The sequence below is a fragment of the Leptonotus elevatus genome, chromosome 8 (genome assembly GCF_054856555.1).
Source record: "Leptonotus elevatus isolate MCC_2025b chromosome 8, RoL_Lele_1.0, whole genome shotgun sequence".
Taxonomy (NCBI): domain Eukaryota; kingdom Metazoa; phylum Chordata; class Actinopteri; order Syngnathiformes; family Syngnathidae; genus Leptonotus; species Leptonotus elevatus.
In genome coordinates, this window is record NC_141246.1 from 11,224,407 (window position 1) to 11,242,681 (window position 18,275).

The 18,275-nt window shown below is 39.6% G+C and overlaps 1 protein-coding gene across 26 annotated transcripts in view; it reads right to left on the minus strand.

Moving 5' to 3' along the window:
- The window catches only part of LOC147169749 (receptor-type tyrosine-protein phosphatase delta-like), a 192,452-nt gene that overhangs the window by 99,354 nt on the left and 74,823 nt on the right, over positions 1 to 18,275 (minus strand). The window contains exon 1 of one of the 26 annotated variants that reach the window (XM_086082803.1): positions 12,448 to 12,557. The exons of the other annotated variants lie outside the window; for them this stretch is intronic. The gene's annotated coding sequence lies outside the window, so the exon portion shown is untranslated. Of the gene's footprint in view, positions 1 to 12,447; positions 12,558 to 18,275 lie in introns of those variants that run through there. 26 annotated transcript variants of the gene reach the window in all.

Consider the following 18,275-nt stretch of genomic DNA (forward strand, 5'->3'; position numbering starts at 1 on the left):
GGCTGCCACCCAGCGCCGAAGAGAAGAGGCTAAAGAGCGTATGAACGCCAGCGAGCGACGACGCAACACAAAACAACACGACGGCAAACGTATCAGCGCACTCCAGAACGCGCACGCAAATTTGTTGAGAAGAACCTGCGCCGCTTCTGTGGACACGAGCGGTCCGTCGGGAGCGAGCGAGCTTATCGCAAATTGCCACACTGTGAGAGTGACCGAGTGCGTGTGTGCGCGCGCGTGCGCTTGGATGCCAATACAGCGGTTGACAGTTTGAAATATGCGGCTTTGCAATTCTCATTCGGATGATTGTTCTCTTTCATGTAGTCGAGCAGGCAGCATACGTTAAGCTTGCCTGCAAATAAATCCCCACCGCCACTGCTAACAAACTCACACACACACACACACACAACTGCACAAACACATAATCACACGTCATGTCTCTTGTCACACAGACACACACATATGCTGCTGGCGTGGCAGACCGGTTTCTAATCGGTGAATCATCATATCAGCCAAGAAATGTCCGATTAGGTTATAATCCTGCATTTTAGTGCCCTTAACTTGGCGTTGACGCCACCTTATTATGTCTGCCCAAAAAAGAGAAACACTCCAGATGCCAAATGAGTTGTTGTGCGCACACACATACACACACAAACACAAGCAGTTCATTGTGAACCTGAAGTGAGGCTGTGAGGCAGCAACAACTGAAGGCCAATTATTTTTATATAATGAAGCTATTTGATGAGGAGAAACATCTTAATAAACTCTCTTGGTGCTCTTAAACGCCTCACATAAAAGCAATACTTTAATTGAGCTTTTAGCATTTTGAGGGAAACACCAAAGGAGCAGATGTAGAGGAATTTGTTTTGTGCCCCCCCAAATCCACCCCCCCCCCCCGAATCAGCACTGTTTGTTCTGTACTGACTTGTATGTTTCCTACACACATTTGCCGTCAAGCTGTTCACCATTCACACCGATGACATTACCTTTTTGAAATCCTCCACAGTTTATTGACGTCCACGCCGAGACGGAGTCTGTAACTCTAGGAGACAACCTTGTTATTTTCAATAATCTATTAAAGGAGCTCCTTGTGGGAGGCACGGGGGAGGCCGGCAGTTTGTTAGGTGTCTCGGCGCTTTAGTGGAGACATTCTGAGGAAGCGCGAGGAAAAGCGATGCCAATCCCTTTAGCGGGGGGGGGGGGGGGGGGGGGTGCCGGCGTATTAAATGACGGTTCAAATTTAATATCGGGAGACCTGCTGAGGCACTTCCTGTGTCTGAGGGCTGTCCACGAATGGAGTGGTTGCTGAGTCGAGGGCTTTGGGATACATTAGGCAAGAACGCAGGAGAGCACAGATATGATATCGTAATGTAATAGGTGTCTGGTTTTTGTCTTCATTTCCTGCAGTTTCACATTGCCTCATTGACAGATTGTTTGCATGAATCTTAATAATCAAATATTAAGGCACCAACTAGAAAAAGTCACTAACATAAAGACCACCCCGTATAAAAAGCATTTTGTGGTGACTATAGCTATGTAAGGCCGTCTAACAGTGGTCACCAATCTCTTTTATGCCAACTACACTTTCAATTTTAAATTGGCAGTTTTACAGCAACTGTACCGACAACTGAAGAGTGGGGCGACCAGACGTCTCATCTTGACCGGGGGAGTCCCGATTTTAGCCTTGCGTCCTATGTCCTGCAGGATTTCACCAACCTCATTGTTTTGTTCCGATATTATGCAGGTCCTGTCCCAGCATCTCGTTTTTATTTATTTATTTCACACACAGTTGTCATATCAAGTGATAAACACATTTAAAGTGAATTAAACGGTTACATTTCTTCCTGTTTACTTCCAAATTCATGTCCACATCTAATTGTCAGTAGGTGCTGACTGGAACTCGAACTACTTCCTGGTTTTGTATCTAAGAATCATGGGAAATGTAGTCCTACTATCCAGTGTGGTCGCTAGTCGCCGGCCAGACAACACAAACAGCTTTCTAACGGTGTATTTCAAATAGGGGTGGGAACCTCTGGGTACTTCCCGATACGATACGATATGCGATACAGGATCACGATAAGGATTATCTCACAATATATCGATATATTGGTCAGGACATAAGTCTACGATAATTTATGATAAAACTAATCAAGACATAAACTGATGGGGTTTTTTTTAACAAACACAAATGTGTTCTTAACAGAGACAACTTTCTGTGAACAAATTTGTCTTTCTTAAACACAATCGTCATGCAAGATGTCAGTCAGTCATAGTCAATTGTTTAATTTGATAAATTGTGACAATTTTTTTGTGTAATATTGCAAAAGTAAATAATTTTTTTTTTTTAAATAATAAATCCTATTAAATAAATATTAAGATTCCTCAGAAATTGTGTGCTTCAAAAAGTAGAAACATAAAATATGTTTTAAAACTTTAAAATTGAAGCTATAATACACATTTTTTATCGAAACATGCAAAATGGAGTCATTTGTTGGACAGATAAATGTCTTACTCAAAAGTTCGCTCATGAATCTTCTTCGCCTGAAGACTTCCGTACATTTCCCCGCCACTCTTTCAAGGTGCTCCCCCTAGCGGCCCGCCAAGTAATTGCTGAATAAGTAATGAACAATGGAATTGTTTGAAATCCTAATTTAAAATGTTATAATGTGTGGCTGGCACAAGGTAAACGGCACAGCTAGCTTCCAATAGCCGTCAGGACAGAGAAAAAAATGGTTGGATGATGGCGAGTACATTGGCTTGTTTAGATAGATGTCAATCAAGATAGCATTTAGCATTTGTAGTCTTGTGTTTGTAGCATTTATGTATTTATTTATGTGAATTGGTTGTGAATCCACGATTTTCACATTAACTCATAAGACCATCTTTAGGAGTTTATTGCCGGCCGTGTAAACAGCCACTGAAATTTCTAACAAGACAAATTTGACTATTCCACACATTTAACCTGGCAGCATCCCCCAAAATACAAAGATCCTGCCGGACATTTCAGGTCAGGTCCGAATTCGAGCCTGTGGCGTTCTCTCTTGTGAGGTCAGAGCACGTCTAGCAATTTGAAATGTTTGGTGCTTGTAAAGAGATTACTCATCCACATGGGGCTCCACACACACACACAATAGCTTGCACAGCCCACATGGCACAGCAATACTTAGCATTCTGTAAACCTTTAAACCTCATCTCAGGTCTGTCTTTCCCATGATTGTTACACAGAGAAAGCCCTGGCACAATCCCGACTCATGGTGAATGATGAGGGAACGGGCGGACGCACACATTCGCGCACATACGGGCACAGACGGACACACACATTTAATCCCAGGTGCCTTAGGGACTCTGAGGCGAATGAGGGGGCAGCACATAATTCCTGAACACGAACACGAGGAAATGGGATTTACGCCGCCAAACTCGAGAGGGCGAAGGCGAGCGAACGGCAACAGGATGAAGGATAACAAGCGGGACAAAAGAAATGTGGAAGCTCATCAGTCTTATCCTGATTCCGTTGGTGAAAAACAAATTGAATAAACAATCATATTCAATAATGACACATTCGTAACCCGGGCCGCTAATCTTAACACACAGATTAATTAGCCGTGGCGGAGGAGGGTCGGTGGCAGCCATTTTGAGGCCTCCGGGCGCCGCTCGGATGTGAATGGGGAGTTTGTGCAAGAGGAGGCGAGGGATGAATGAAGCTTTGCCGCGGTAAAGACTCCCGCTGAGGACGCAGAGCAAACACTCGCCGCTCGTATAATGGACTGGAAAATTCCTGGCTGTAGCCTGAAGTAGCCAACCGTGAAACGGCCATAAAAACGTCACTTCTGCTTTTCCAACGCTGATTGATACAAGACAACAGCCTTTCTTATCCATCCATCTTCAATAGCGCCAACCTCACAAGGGTTGCAGGTCAGTTGGAGACGATCTCAGCTGGAATAGTTGCTTGCAAATTCTGTATTTTTTTGTTCTTAAAGGGGAAGTCAACCCCAATTTTTTTGACAATAATATGTTCTATGCAGCCCCACTAGTCTAAATATGGTATTCTGAGTAATATTGTGTTAAGCAGCAAAATCTCCGGGGCGGCCATTTTGACATTTGCTGTCGACTGAAGATGACATCAATGTTGCTCAGGTCTACAAAACACAGAAAACAGGTGAGTTCTGATTGGTTGTGGCGTGAACCGTGAGCAACTGTGATGTCATCTTCAGCAAGTGGCAAAATGGCTGCCCCCTGAGATGGATAAAAACAGCTGCTTCATAACTCTTATTCCACATATTTAATATTAATCAGAATGTCACGTTTAGACTAGTGAGGTCACAAATAACATATCATTGTCAATAAATATTTAAGGGTGAATTCCACTTTAACATACTACGATTGGATTCTTTCAGCGGTTGGGAGTTAAAATTTACTAAAGTAGTTTGACAATAAAAATCTATTTTTGATTTCCCATCCATCAACGCAATATCTGAACCACAAAATTTTAATGTGGAGAAAAACTTTAATGAACACTGATTAAAATAAAACAAATCAAATAAGATAATAAGATAATAACTGCCTTTCCAATCATGTTTTTAAATTGTAAGGAGACTTTATGGACGCCATGCCACTTTTAAATTCCTGTAAACAGTAAATATAAAGAAAACAGCAACATACAAAAAAATATATCCATGTAGCTCTTTAAAATTATATTTTCTCATGAACATTATTGTTAATAATAGACTTATGGTTTAATGAATCAATATCAGGCTATGAAAAGTAAAATCAAGCAATTCTTTAAACCCAGCCCTACACCTCTGCATACTATTGTTATTATTAACTTATTATTATTATCTTATTAACATTAAAGAAAAAACAAAACATAAATACATCTCAATTTACAACAAATAATAACTTTAGTAATGTTTACACAACAGATTTGAAGTGCATCAATTTGTTTGAATTTTATATATATATATATATATATATATGTATAAATAACAGCACCACTGCCATCTACTGTAGTGGATGTGCAATTACTCAAAAACAAAACAAAACAAAAAAAACATCGTCCTGTGTTTTTTTTTGTCTTAAAAAAGAAAATCCACAGGACGGTATAGATTTGATGACAAGATTATTTTTTTTTGCCAAAAGAACGTGTTGCCCCACTATTTAAGAAGGACTGCATTATCGCGACGATGCTCAAGTTTTAGTGGTGCTAATATACCCTCAATGTGGCTGTCCTTGTCAAAACTTGAATCCAACGTTATTGGTCTAGACTGTTAAATCGGAGGCTTCACAACAAAACATTCCTTGATCAAGTCCTTAATCCGTCAATGCAGATCATCGTCAATACATAATACCGCCCACTAAACCTACGTGAAAAATTCCAACCAAAAATGTTTCCTCCTGAAGCGGATGTAAAAAGAAACAAAGTTCGACTTTTTCGGTTTTAAAGCGGTTATTTTGAGATCCAGCCTTAAGCAGGATTTGGCAGGCAAGTAGGCTGCATGTTGCCAGGATCCAGCTGTGCTGCTCCTTGATAGGAAGTCGAGCGGCTCGGAGCGCAGGAGGCGCAGCGATACTATCGATTTAGCAGACAGCCAGAAGGGATGGGAGGGCGTCTTGCGACGCGTCTCGGCCTCCCCTTCATCTGGCCGTCTTGTCGCTCCTTCGTTCGCGAGAAAGATGAAGAAAAAGGTGGACATATTTTCAAGCCTGCTATGCTATATTCAGCCATGTTCAAGGCAAAGATGGTTTCCTTTTAGTGGACGCAAAGTGGTCAAATAGCAGGGGTTGTCAAAATACGGCCCTAACGTTTGCGTTACAGTCCTGAAATAATTGTCACATTGATTTAGCTGTGTTTTCCTGAAATTAATCATTTATTTTTATTCATTTATCTCCTTAAATGACATGCAGTAATAGCAAAATAAACACATATGACATTTCTAATATTTTTATTGACAAAATATGTTGATTATAATTATATTAATTAGGAGTAATACAAAACTCCGTGCCTGCGTGGGTTTTGTCTTGGGGTGAGAATCTTTGACTGAATCACGATTTGATTAGATTCAGGATCGATTTTTTCGATTCAAAATGGTTTGAAGATGATTTCTGCTTCAATTTATAGATGTGTAAAGAATCGTCATGAATTTCTCCAGTCTTCGCTAATCAGCTAATGCTAATTAGCGCGCTACTCGCGTCACTTTTATCACTCAAAACAACAGCTATTCATACAAAACACATCAGGAATGTAGACAGAGAAGCATCTTAACGTTACTCACTGGCTTATGCTTTTCCTACGCTGCAAACCCCCAACTTTTTGGGGAATAACTTGATTGTGAATTATTATTTTTTAATTATCTTTGTGTTTTTTCAAAATAAAACTTGCAAGATTTGACTTCGGAAAACAATAATCAGCATGTTTTGCCTATTTTCTGACATTTTATGGATCATACCAATAACTGAATCGTAATATTTTTTTCTGTTTGTACATTTTTTTTTCATCTGTCAATTTGAGTGTATTTTTTTTTTAACTCCCATTTGTCGATTAATCAATAAACAAAAGAATCGTTAGTTGAAGCCCTAAATCCAATAAAAACATGACACCGAATTATTATTTTGCTATTAAAATAAATTGCCGTTCTGGTTCACTATTTACTTTTTAAAATAAAGCAGTCGAAGGCGAGCAAACCCTTCTTTGGGCTGGCAGATATTTTCAGCTGTGTTTCACTCTCGCTAACTCCTCCATAGTGAAGGCATGCTGCCTTCACATTTCCATATTTATCATTATTACATGGGCTCCATGTGCCTTCTCTGCATCGCTGGCTCTCTCCCAGAATAAGAATGGAAACGATATGAAGATCAGACAGAAATGATTGAAGGAGAGATTTTGCGTTTTCTTGAGCGGGGGCTTCTCTTCCTGGCCAACCCAATCAGAGCAAAGCAGGCCCAGCCACAACAATTCCATTTTCCAACCCTACTGCTTAAACTCACACTTGCACACGTAATCGAAGCCAAACAGGTTGCGCTTTTTTCTGCAAGGATTAACCGTTTCCCACCTCGGCTTGGCTTTTGAGTCCACCAACGTTTGTCCTAGTCCTTAATTATTACCGCTGCTCATCCACGCTGCGCCGCTCCAGCCTCAATCCCTGCGGCACGCATGATGCTTTTTTACACAGCAAACTGGCGCCAGACCACAAAGTCTTATTTTCCCTCTGCTGCGTCTTCTTTTTCTTCTCCTCCTCACTCATCCTTGCCACTGTATGCTTGAATCTGCACAGCCGAAGGACGACACCTCGCCCTTTTTCCAAATCGGTTTGAACATTAATTAATTCAAAAACAAAAGCTTGTTCAAGTACTCACAATATGCGCTGTTGTATAAAATCCAACCAAACTTCTGATGAGCACAGGCTCTGATGCTGAATGTTATTAATTTTATCTTTAATCATGGTTCTCCCCTCAGGGTGGAGCGTATATGATGTCTGTAAAATTGCTGACACAGAGTGCTTGAGTCTATAGATCCACAGATAAGACTGTCATCCTGCATTGACTGCACTGTTTGAGGAGACGGAATCTTTCATGCTGTTCACTTGACTCGTGATTTAATCCTCTTATTTTGCCCTTTGGAACCAGCCGGTCCCAAAATGTACTCGTCGGTCTTTGATTGTTCTTTCACTACTTTCTTGAATTTTCCTATGTGGTCATGTGGAACATTTTAAGTTAAACACAATTTAGAATGTTTATAAATATCCGTCATGCAACTCAAAGTAACGAGTTGTTGGAGAGATTTTAGTCTCAGTCCTCACTACTGCTGTGATCAGGGTTGGGAGGGTTACTTTTAAAATGTAATCCATTACAGTTACAAGTTACCTGCTAAATTTTTTAGTTAGTAACGTAATCCAAGTACCATAATATTAAAGTAATGTAACTGGATTACTTTTGGATTTCTCCAATATTGAGTATGCTCATGAAGACAAAATAAAAAAAAATATCACCACAAGATATATTCTATACAATGTGCCCCTGCTATTTGTGGGTGATAGGGACCTGGGCAGCCTACAAATAGCAAAAATCCTTGTGTAATTAAAAAGCATGTAGGCTACTGATTGCAATATGCTGTTTTTGAACTGTCACTGTAAGCAACCACACCTCACAAATAGAAAAATAGATAGACAGACAGACAGACAGACAGACAGATAGATAGATAGATATATAGATAGATTGATAGAGTGTGGATGACAATGCGTGACATCAACTGCAAAATGAACTTTTATCCCAGTCACAAGTTTAGCCGTGTATATGTTGTGTATGATGTTTAAATAGTGAATTGGTGGGAGGAAGATTTGTTTGGAAGATGTAACTCACATTATGATTGTAGGCTAGCGGGCTAGCTAGCAAGAAGCTACAGAGCGTAGCATGCCGCTGGACTCTCAGCTCAAACTTTCGCTCCGAGTAAGTTCCGGTGAATACCGGTCGCCATTTCCTCCTCCCGTCCGTGAAGCTTTTTTAAAACTGCCCGCGTGCGGAGGACATGACTAGTCAGTTCGTTCGTTCCCACCTCCCCGACATGTAGCAACGGTCCCACTTGCGCGGGCGTACACACTCACTCTCTCTCTCTCTCTCTTATCGTAGAAATTGTAATCCCTCGAGGTAATCTCCATTTTTAATAAATGTACCTGCAATCTGATTACATGTTTTTTTCCTGTAACTGTAATGGAATACAGTTGTTGTTTTTTTTTGCAATCTGATTACGTAACGCCGGTACATGTATTCCGTTACTCCCCAAGCCTGGTTGTGATACCCTGCAACAAGCAACTGAACCTAAATATTATACACATTACAACAGGGGTCCTCAGTGTATGATGGTACCGACGTATGTTTTGGCCTCCAGAAAAGTGTGCAATTTAGTTTGTACGAGAATATATTGTCACACGGAGCAAGAAGTAATACTATTCTGATAAATGATATTTGGAGCCGATATTAATTTGCAGTTTTTTAAACTAAAATGTTAATATCTGATATTTTTTTGTGTAACATTTTCATTTTCATTTAACTTTCATTTAAGTTGAAAAGAAAACAAATTAATATTTATTTATTTATATATTTGTTGGTTGGTTATTTAATTTATTTATTATTGTTTGTTACTTGCTTTTTTGTATTTTGTATTTATTTTTTTGTTCTGGAAAACTTGAAAACCATAACTAAAATATTTTGGGGGAAAATATGCGATCTGTTTAAACATTTTAAGATCCAATTGGTTGTTATTTTTGAAAATAAAATGCTAAGCGCCTATTGGTTATTTTATTTTTTTATAACTAATTGTTAAAGTTTCATTTAACTTTGATAAAAATAAAATAAAATAAAATGTGCAGGGAGATTCCATTAAAAGAACAACACAATAATTCCCTGAGATTTACTAAATTTTTATTTGATCTCGTAAAATGCTGATACTTAGCAAAATGCCAAGTATCGGCACAGATAATCAACCCACCATATACTCAAACTGAGGTTAGCTAAGTATATGTTTTGATTACGGCTACAATGAACAATTATTTTAATGATTGATTAATCTGTCGATCATTTTGTTGACTAATCAATGAATTGGATAAAAAAAAAATTACATTATTTCAGCTTGACAGAGCAGAAACTGCACAAATATAAACCAATTATGATTCACTTACTGGTTTGGTCGGTAACGTCAAAAAACATGCAAACATATCGAATTATTCTCATTTCTTTCTTCCAAAGTAAAAGCAGATGTTTGCATGTTCGATTCAACGCAAAGATAATCAGTCTGCTTTCATGGAGGGCTACAAAAAGCATAGCATATAGACTGTTGGCAGTTAATTTGACAATCAACTATCTGTCAATCTAATTTGATGAACTAAACATAATATAGACCTTCTGTCATTTCTTCTTCTTCCACTCTCGTTGAAAGTTGTCCTATCTTCTCTTGGCTGGCACGTTTGTTTGTTTCCGCCAGCAGCCTTTTTGGCAGGCTTGCGCGTTCCCTTGCTTTAGACTGCGTTGGTCTGGTCTGTGAGAAACCAAAGTGACCGTCACTATAATTACCGGGCCGACTCATAACATGCGTGACCTCAGCGTCACCTCCTCTAACCTGACCCAGCCCTTCATGCAATGACACAACACTTGGGACGCACATATGCAAATATGTAGAAATGCGCTGACACACACACACACACAGCTGGCTCTACAAACACTGGCATCCATCACATCTTGTGAAACTTAATCTCTCCGAAAGGAGGAACAGCTGCATTGGCACGCACACACATGCACACACATACACACACGTGCGCGCGTGGGGCAGTAGCCCAGCGAAAGATCAGCTCGGGTAAGGCGAGGCCTTGTCACCGACCGGCATATGACAAAGCACCTCTTGACCCGGGAGTCGCTGGCAGGGCTCATAAAACAGGTTGTAGTCTGCTTGCTTAAAGAGCCATGCCCATCTAAGGGAGAGCAACACTTTTACAAGCTGTCACACTCGCTCCCCAAAACTTCCAGCACTTCAAATCGCTATTTATTGCTCCCAAATTGGATATTGCATCGGGAAAACACCTGTGCTGGCCTGAGTGCATTTTGACTTTGAAACTGTGGTGTCAATAAATAGAGATGAACATTGTGTGATCATTATCCAAAGTTTGTTCAAGATTGCGCACGAATCTCTTAGCCAGTCCACCCCATTTTAGTTTCCCAAACGAATCAACCTAAAGACTCATATTCAAAAATGTGCAGCCGAGTTTATAAAACATCTCGTACCATCATTGTCTTCAATAGTCGATATCACTTTTTTTCAGACGATACCATTATGAGTACTAGGAATGGGTGTGTTTTGATACCAGGTATCGGGATCGGGCCAATACCGGCCTGACTTCAAGGTTTTGGGTACTCACAATGGGGACAGATACCAGTATCGTATTTTGAATGGGACTTTTTTTGACCACTGGATTGTTCTATACAAAATGTGTATTTAATGACTAAATGGAAAATTGCCATTCATTTCATGCAAATTTGGGATATAAAAGAAATGTTATGTATCAAAAAGTTGTGGTATTGATGCAGTGTTGATTCAAGAGTTGAGTACTCGTACTGGTATGTGTCTAAAAAAAAGTGGTGTTGAACTTCATAAATGAGAATTCTTGAGTAGTCACGGATACTGATACCAAGTACCGATACCACTAGATATATAAAATGTTCCCCTAAAAAACAATGACAGATCATTTTAAAGAAAGCTCTACATATCCAAATATCACATTTTTCATTAACATTGCATCAAATCCATGTCCATTTTCTATTCTACTTATTTCTCATTTCTAGTGTGCTGTGAGTACTGACACCTTGAAATAAAGCCTGATACTGATACCAATATCTTGTATCGATACTAGCCCATCCCTAATTGCAACTAATATAGATACAGGCCACAACAGACGTAAATGCATTACACCAAACATGAACCAAAGCGCAACAATAAGTAATTGCGTGCTTTATGATGATTAATCATCTTCCAATATTTGACAACCAGGGCACCAATAAAAACTGCGCCTCTGAATGGGGAAACCCTGTTTAAAAACCTATAGTTCATGGTTGCCGTGGAAATGTCGCCTACTGTAAGCTATGTGCATGTATCAATGTGTGCGTTTATATTTGACAAGACCATAAAGCCATTTAGCGGTGAAATCATTTGCATAAACATCACACGAACACGTTCATCACTCACACTCCTTACGCTGCGTATACACATACGGCATCCACCTGTATATATGCACTGTGTCCTATACACTCTCACCCACATCTGCCTCACGTACTTCAGCCTAATTGCTGCAAAAGTACTTGCATGACTGATTGCCAGCGAGCGAGGGCTGTAATGCCGCCATAATGTTGGAGCGGGACTGCTGACAAACGTTGAGTACACAAAAACACACACACACGTTAACGCACAACCACCACAGCACATTGCAGCCACTCAGTTCTGCTGCTGTTGGCAAGAGAAGGCGTGCAATGTAAATAAGACCAATGGAAACGGCAGGAAAGCAAACCACACCTGAAAGGTGAGCCGGGTTGATGAAATCAGATCGTATGTGCATGATGTGCCTCATCAACTGTAATCAGGGTCTTCTAATTTGATTGGAAAGAGGTCGGTGGAGAGAAAGACTCCCCAGTAATCCACTGTATCCTCCTGAGCACAAATTGTTCATGCAATTTTGCACACATTCATGTTGTCATCATTCTCATACAGGCTATAATTATTATATATTTTTTTAAAGCACCAAGAACCAGACCAACCAAAAAGGAACGTCAATTCCCACGAGAGCAATCTACCGCTCAGCGCATCCATCAAAAGCACCCTGACTGTTGCAAAACAACCTGAAGAGGAAGGCTGGGGGACGCACGAGCGATTGGACGCGTTCAGCCGCTGAAGTTAATGCCAAACAATCCCTCACTCACCATATCAGCATCCTGCCCGCGTCTGGGAAAAGTCACCGTGAGCAGACCGAAGCTGTCCGTCCGTTGCCTGCCTCGCGTTAACATCCACCGTGGCTGCAGCCGCTCTGCCCAAATGATCCAGCCCGCGCGTCTTTTCCCTCCCTCCCTTCCTCTCTCTCCTCCCTCTCTCTCTCTCTCTCTCTCCTCCCACCGCCCCCCCCCCCCCCCCCCCCGCTCAATCATGCTCTCTTCTCGCTCCAATAATTTTCCTGCCTAGTGTGAACACGACTCAGGAAAGGCAGATGCCGTATTGACGGTTTGGTAGAATGAAGTTGGGCCACGTAGATGTTTTATATATTCGTCAGGAAGCCACAACTGTGATTCCCCACCAGTCTTCCTTCAACACCGGTTAAAAATTGTGCTGTGTAAATGCATTTTTTACCCCTTAAAAATGCAGTAAATTAGTTTCTCAACATAGAGGGTTCTATGAAACCACTTACTTTCTACAGTATATTACCTATGGTCCAAACCTACATCCCAGTCTGTAAAGCTATTTTTCATTCATATATTATAGGTGGGTAAATCATTTTAATCAGGTGTTTTGAACCCAGATACTAGGGAACCACAATATAGGGCACCATGCAGGTATGGCGTCATTGTTTTGTATAAGTAAGTACCATCCAAGTTGTTTGATAAAACAATGAAGTTACATTAATAAGTTCAGCTAAAATAATTTTTTAAATTTGCCTTTTCAATTACATAAGTGGGGAACTGGCAATGTAGAGTAAACATTTTTGACTGGCAAATATGGTTGAACGTATTTGGAAATACATTCAAATAAATTTATATATGTTTGAAATATGTTCAAATGTATTTTCAAAATGGAAAGACATGTACACGTGTTTGGAAATACAAAACATATTTAAATATGTTCAAACTAGTGGTGCAATGGATCACCAAAGTCATGTTTCGGACCAGATCACATATTTGAGTCATGGATCGGGTCGTGTTTTGGATTAGCAGAAAAAAAAAAGTCAAAAAAAAAAAAAGTAATTGTTTCTGATTTATGAACATACCTAAGTGCAATATCTAATTGGTCATATTTGACATTTTGAGTTGAATGTTTTGTTAATTTTGTTTTTTTGGGGGGGGGGGGGGGAGTTTTATAAAATAAATGAAGACGGAAGTTCTATTTATCTTTTTTTATGAAAAATACCTCAAATTTAAAGTGCATTTCTTTCTTTAAAAAATGCAGAGGGAATTACAAAGTAACCTAGGTCCAGAATATTGAAAAATAAGTAAAAAAAAGAAAGAAGCTAACCAAGTAACAGCTGTTGAAGTACTGCTGCCAGCCAGGCACTCATTGCTAATGCTAACAACTAGCTGCTAGCCAAGCCACTAGCGTCGGATCATATCATATCATACAACAACAGCGTAATTAACTAGCAGTTTCTTAGCGTTTTAAATTAACAATTGAATGATTTCGAGATGGCGTTGTTTTCATGTTGGCCGCAACAATGTAATGTCAATAAAAACCGTAATAAGGAAATCCGAAACGTGGAAGGGGTAAGGCAAATTCAAAGTAAAAGTCTGCAGTACTAAAGCAATCGCATTGCCGTCAATGTATTATTCGGTAAGCCTTATGTTGAAGTTAGCCTTAGTGTAAGTTTGAACGTATTTGCAAATGATTCGACATGGTTACTTATTTTTATTTTGATCAATGAATCAGTAATGGTGCCAATCCCTGCTACTGTGACCTGGCATACAGGAGTTACCACAAGTTGGCAAGAGTGGGTGCTGCCCTCTGTTGTATTGACTAGTTTCAGATACAATTATTCATCAATGATTATTTTGTGTCGTTTTCAGCATTGCGGAGAAGGACACACAAATTGTTTTGTTTTATTTTGTGTTTGGGCTGGTCCTGAACTAATTGGCTTGGTTGTCAAAGAGAATTTTTAGCATGAATTCTTTATTTTTCTTCTCAGTATTCCTCATGATGTAAACAATCAGGGAGGCAGTCATGAAGAACGCTTATTAATGAGTGTTGCTTAATAACAAATTATTCTGCCATTTGCGTTCATTTGCTCAAGAGCACTGAGATTCTCTGAATTGTTTTTTTGTTCCTTTTCTGTTTTTCCTAGTATTCTTCTTTCCTTCTTGTTGGGCCTTTCACAAGCTTTTGTGTGGCCAAAAACACAAACAATTTGATGTGGCAATCCGCTGTAAAACGTTTATTTTAACGGCCATCTTGCAAAAACACGAAGCTCACCCCCATCAAAACCTCTTAGCTGCTCTTAGCATTTAAAAGACAAGTTGTCATTTGATGTCATGACTTGGCTTTGTGTATCTGTGTTGATTACTCAAACAAGAAACGCGTGTTGAAATTTGATGCAACATTCATCTGTAAGCCAAAGAGCTCACTTCAAAGATATGTTATCCTGGCAAGTGTGCTTTTGTGGCTAATTTGATCAAATGAATGATACAAGGGAATGACAGCACATCATTTTTTTGGGGCATTGAGGATAACTAGCAACAGTTGGTTTGAGCAGAATTGAAACCGCAAACTTTTGCCGACACCGCGTTTGCGAGCGTCTTAACAGGACTGTTAGCATAAGGGATAAATGGAAGATGGAATTTTGACATCCATAGAGACACACATACATGCACGCTTACACACACACACTGACTAATCTGGGTGTGCTGACCTTGAACACCAAATATAATCAGTGGTGCAGCAGATTCCCATTAGAGCGATGTAAATGAGATGGAGGAGCATAAACGCGCTTTTGTTGCAGAAACTCTTCAGCTCAGTGGATACAAGATAACGCAACAACCTCAGGCTGGACCGCACACACAGCCACACACACACACACACACACACGCACACATACACACACTCACGGTCAGGCTTGAAAGCTCGCACACACTGGGAAAAAAAGACAGTAAACACACTGTAAGTGAAGCTGTTATCAGCACATTTTGAAAAGAAGCAATCAGTTACAATGGAAATTGCAACAATCTTGGCCAGGGAAAAAAAGAACAAATACAGCACAATACATACACAAAGTCCAAAAAAGTGGCTTGCTATTTTGGCTTACTTAGATTGGAAAGTGAAAAATTATTGCAAAGAAATTCATTGCAGCCGAGAAGATCATATTTCATATCGCTGCATTTTTTAAAGCGGCCAATGCTGTTTACCAATTCGCTGAACTGCAAATGGGGAGGCCTTTATTTGTTCAAACTCATCAAAGTTTCGATAAACTGCACATGGTAAATATCTGCACTTGAATTAATCTGATACTGTTTATGTGCTGTTTTGGTTAGCAGTGAAGTCAGTAAAACAGTTCAAGGGCTCAATCTTTTTAATTTCTCTACAAATTTAGATAGACTTACAGTTACTAAACTTTTTCCCCCTGATGCAGGGAGGAGTAAGTTATCCTTAAAAGGGGCATATTATGAAGCTTTTTAAAAATTGTTTCATTAGAAATATTTGGAAATGCCTCATCTAAGTGTGTGACATAGGCAATGCGTCTTTTATATGGGAAATGCTGTATGCCCATGTATGCATCCAAACTTAAGTACTTAAGTTTATTCATCATGTTACCTTATTTTGTATAAAATAATAATAGAACTACTTTCGTCAGTTTTATAAACACTGAGAAAAATATGTTTCACGTAGTTAAGATTGAATATTTCAATATATTTTGTGCTGTCCTCTAAAATCATTTGGTTGGGGTGCAGACAGCAATTTGTGCAAAATAACATTTGAGCAGCATACGTGGAAAATGCGTAGGAAAAGTTAACTTAACAGTTGAATTCTTTGCTAACTCAAACCAACTACTTTTATAAGCGCCAATGTGCGCAGTGCTTTTAAGCCTTTACAAAGATAATAAGGCTCAGTTTTGATTGACATCTTCAGACCTCTAAAGCCACCGATTCAGAATTTGACCAAGAAAACGCAAAACCCCTTTAAATGTTAGTTCACACATCAAAAGAATAATTCGACCCATGTTTTGCTTATACCAAGGGCGGCCAAACCTTTTTGGCCCAAAATCTACTTTTCAAGCAGCCAACCGCTAATCTTGATGTTTCTTCTTTTTTTTATTTTATTTTTTTTCCTGATAGAGAGCTCAGTATTGTTCAATCGGTAATTTTACCGATTCGACATGTCATCATCATTGCTCTCTCTCTCTCTCTCTCTCTCTCTCTCTTTTTTTAATTAATTAATTAATTTATTTTGTATGAGTGTGTGCATGTGCGTGTGTATGTGTGTGTGTGCATGTGTGTGTGTGCGTGTGAGGGTGTACTCATTAGTTCACCTAAAACCTATTAAAAATCCTATACCGTTCACCTAAACGGAATACTTCAGAATCCAGCTAGACTCGCGAGGTTGTCAGGAGACCCGAGGAAGGATCAAAGAAAAGAAAGGAAAGTGAAATCCAGCACCGGGTTACCAACCAGAGTCTTTCACCAACCCCAGAAACATCTAAATTCCAACACTTTTTCTTTCTTAATGTACCTCTGCGATCCACATATTGAGCATCCCCGGCTTATATGTATATTGATGATCGCATAATCGCTGACACTCTATTTGCGCCCTAATAGCTCGTCAGGTGTTACATACGATTCACACTTCTATCCTACACCATTTCATTCACAGGAATGAACATAATTATAATACTCCGAATTCAAATTGAGTATTATTACTGTTAGTGCATAATACTACTGTAAAATGCATGACTATACACAGTAGGCTCCTTAGCGTTCACAGAGCTGTGCACAGTTTCAATCACTCACGCGTGCACATAGATAATAACTCAGCACATTAGAGATAAGGGCCTTGCTATCAAGATAACTCCAGTGGGTGAAATAGGACGTCGGGCTGTACTTGATGGGTACGGAGCTGTGAGGCATCGTCGTGTTTATCGTATAGACCTCTGCTAAATACTTGCTGTGGCTTTTCATCAGACATTGCGTCAGTCAATTCACACCCCTAACTGTGTAAACACAAAACTACGCTTCCTAGCAGCTCTCCATCACATAATCAAGGAGCTTGCTGATGAATATTTATCAACGCACGGGTTCAGAATTCAAAGGTTGTGCACGTACTGCAGCTGTTCGGAACCTCAAAGACACACATACACACAAACCAGTTTCGCACACTCCCTCAAGGCGCACCACAGATACCGTCAACCAGCTAATTTATCAGTTGTCAGCAGTCGTAGTCATGCATGAACGCTTGCATTTTCCTGACATTTCTAGTCAAAGCTTGAATCTCAAACACGTTATCGTGTAGTGATCTTGAAATTGGCAAGTCACATTATTAGAGATAGTGTCTGCAACTGCACAGTTAAGGTGGCTAAATACTCTTGCTTCTTAAACCCAATGGAAACTGTTCTCAATTATGTGCTAACCCTAACCCTAAACCCTAACCCAACCCTAACCCTAATCCTAACCCTAACCCTAACCCTAACCTAACCCTAGCCTAACCCTAACCCTAAACCCTAACCCTAACCCTAACCCTAACCCTAACCCTAAACCTAACCACATTCCACCGCTACCTAAATGTAAGTTAATGACACTAATAAAATACTTTGTCTTTAACCAACGACAGTGTTCCTTTCTTAATATGTGGTTTGGTTATTGTGGCTTCACTGAATTATGTTTTTTTTTATTGGTGACCATGACTTAATTTACTGCAGTTTTACCTCACTATTTTGTGGGTTGTCTTGCTGTTTTTCTTCCTTCTCAGTCAGACCAGTTTAAAAAAAATATATATATTTTTTAAAATGTTATTTATTTATTTTTATTTTTTTACAAATACCATGAACATTACATTAGACAGCTCA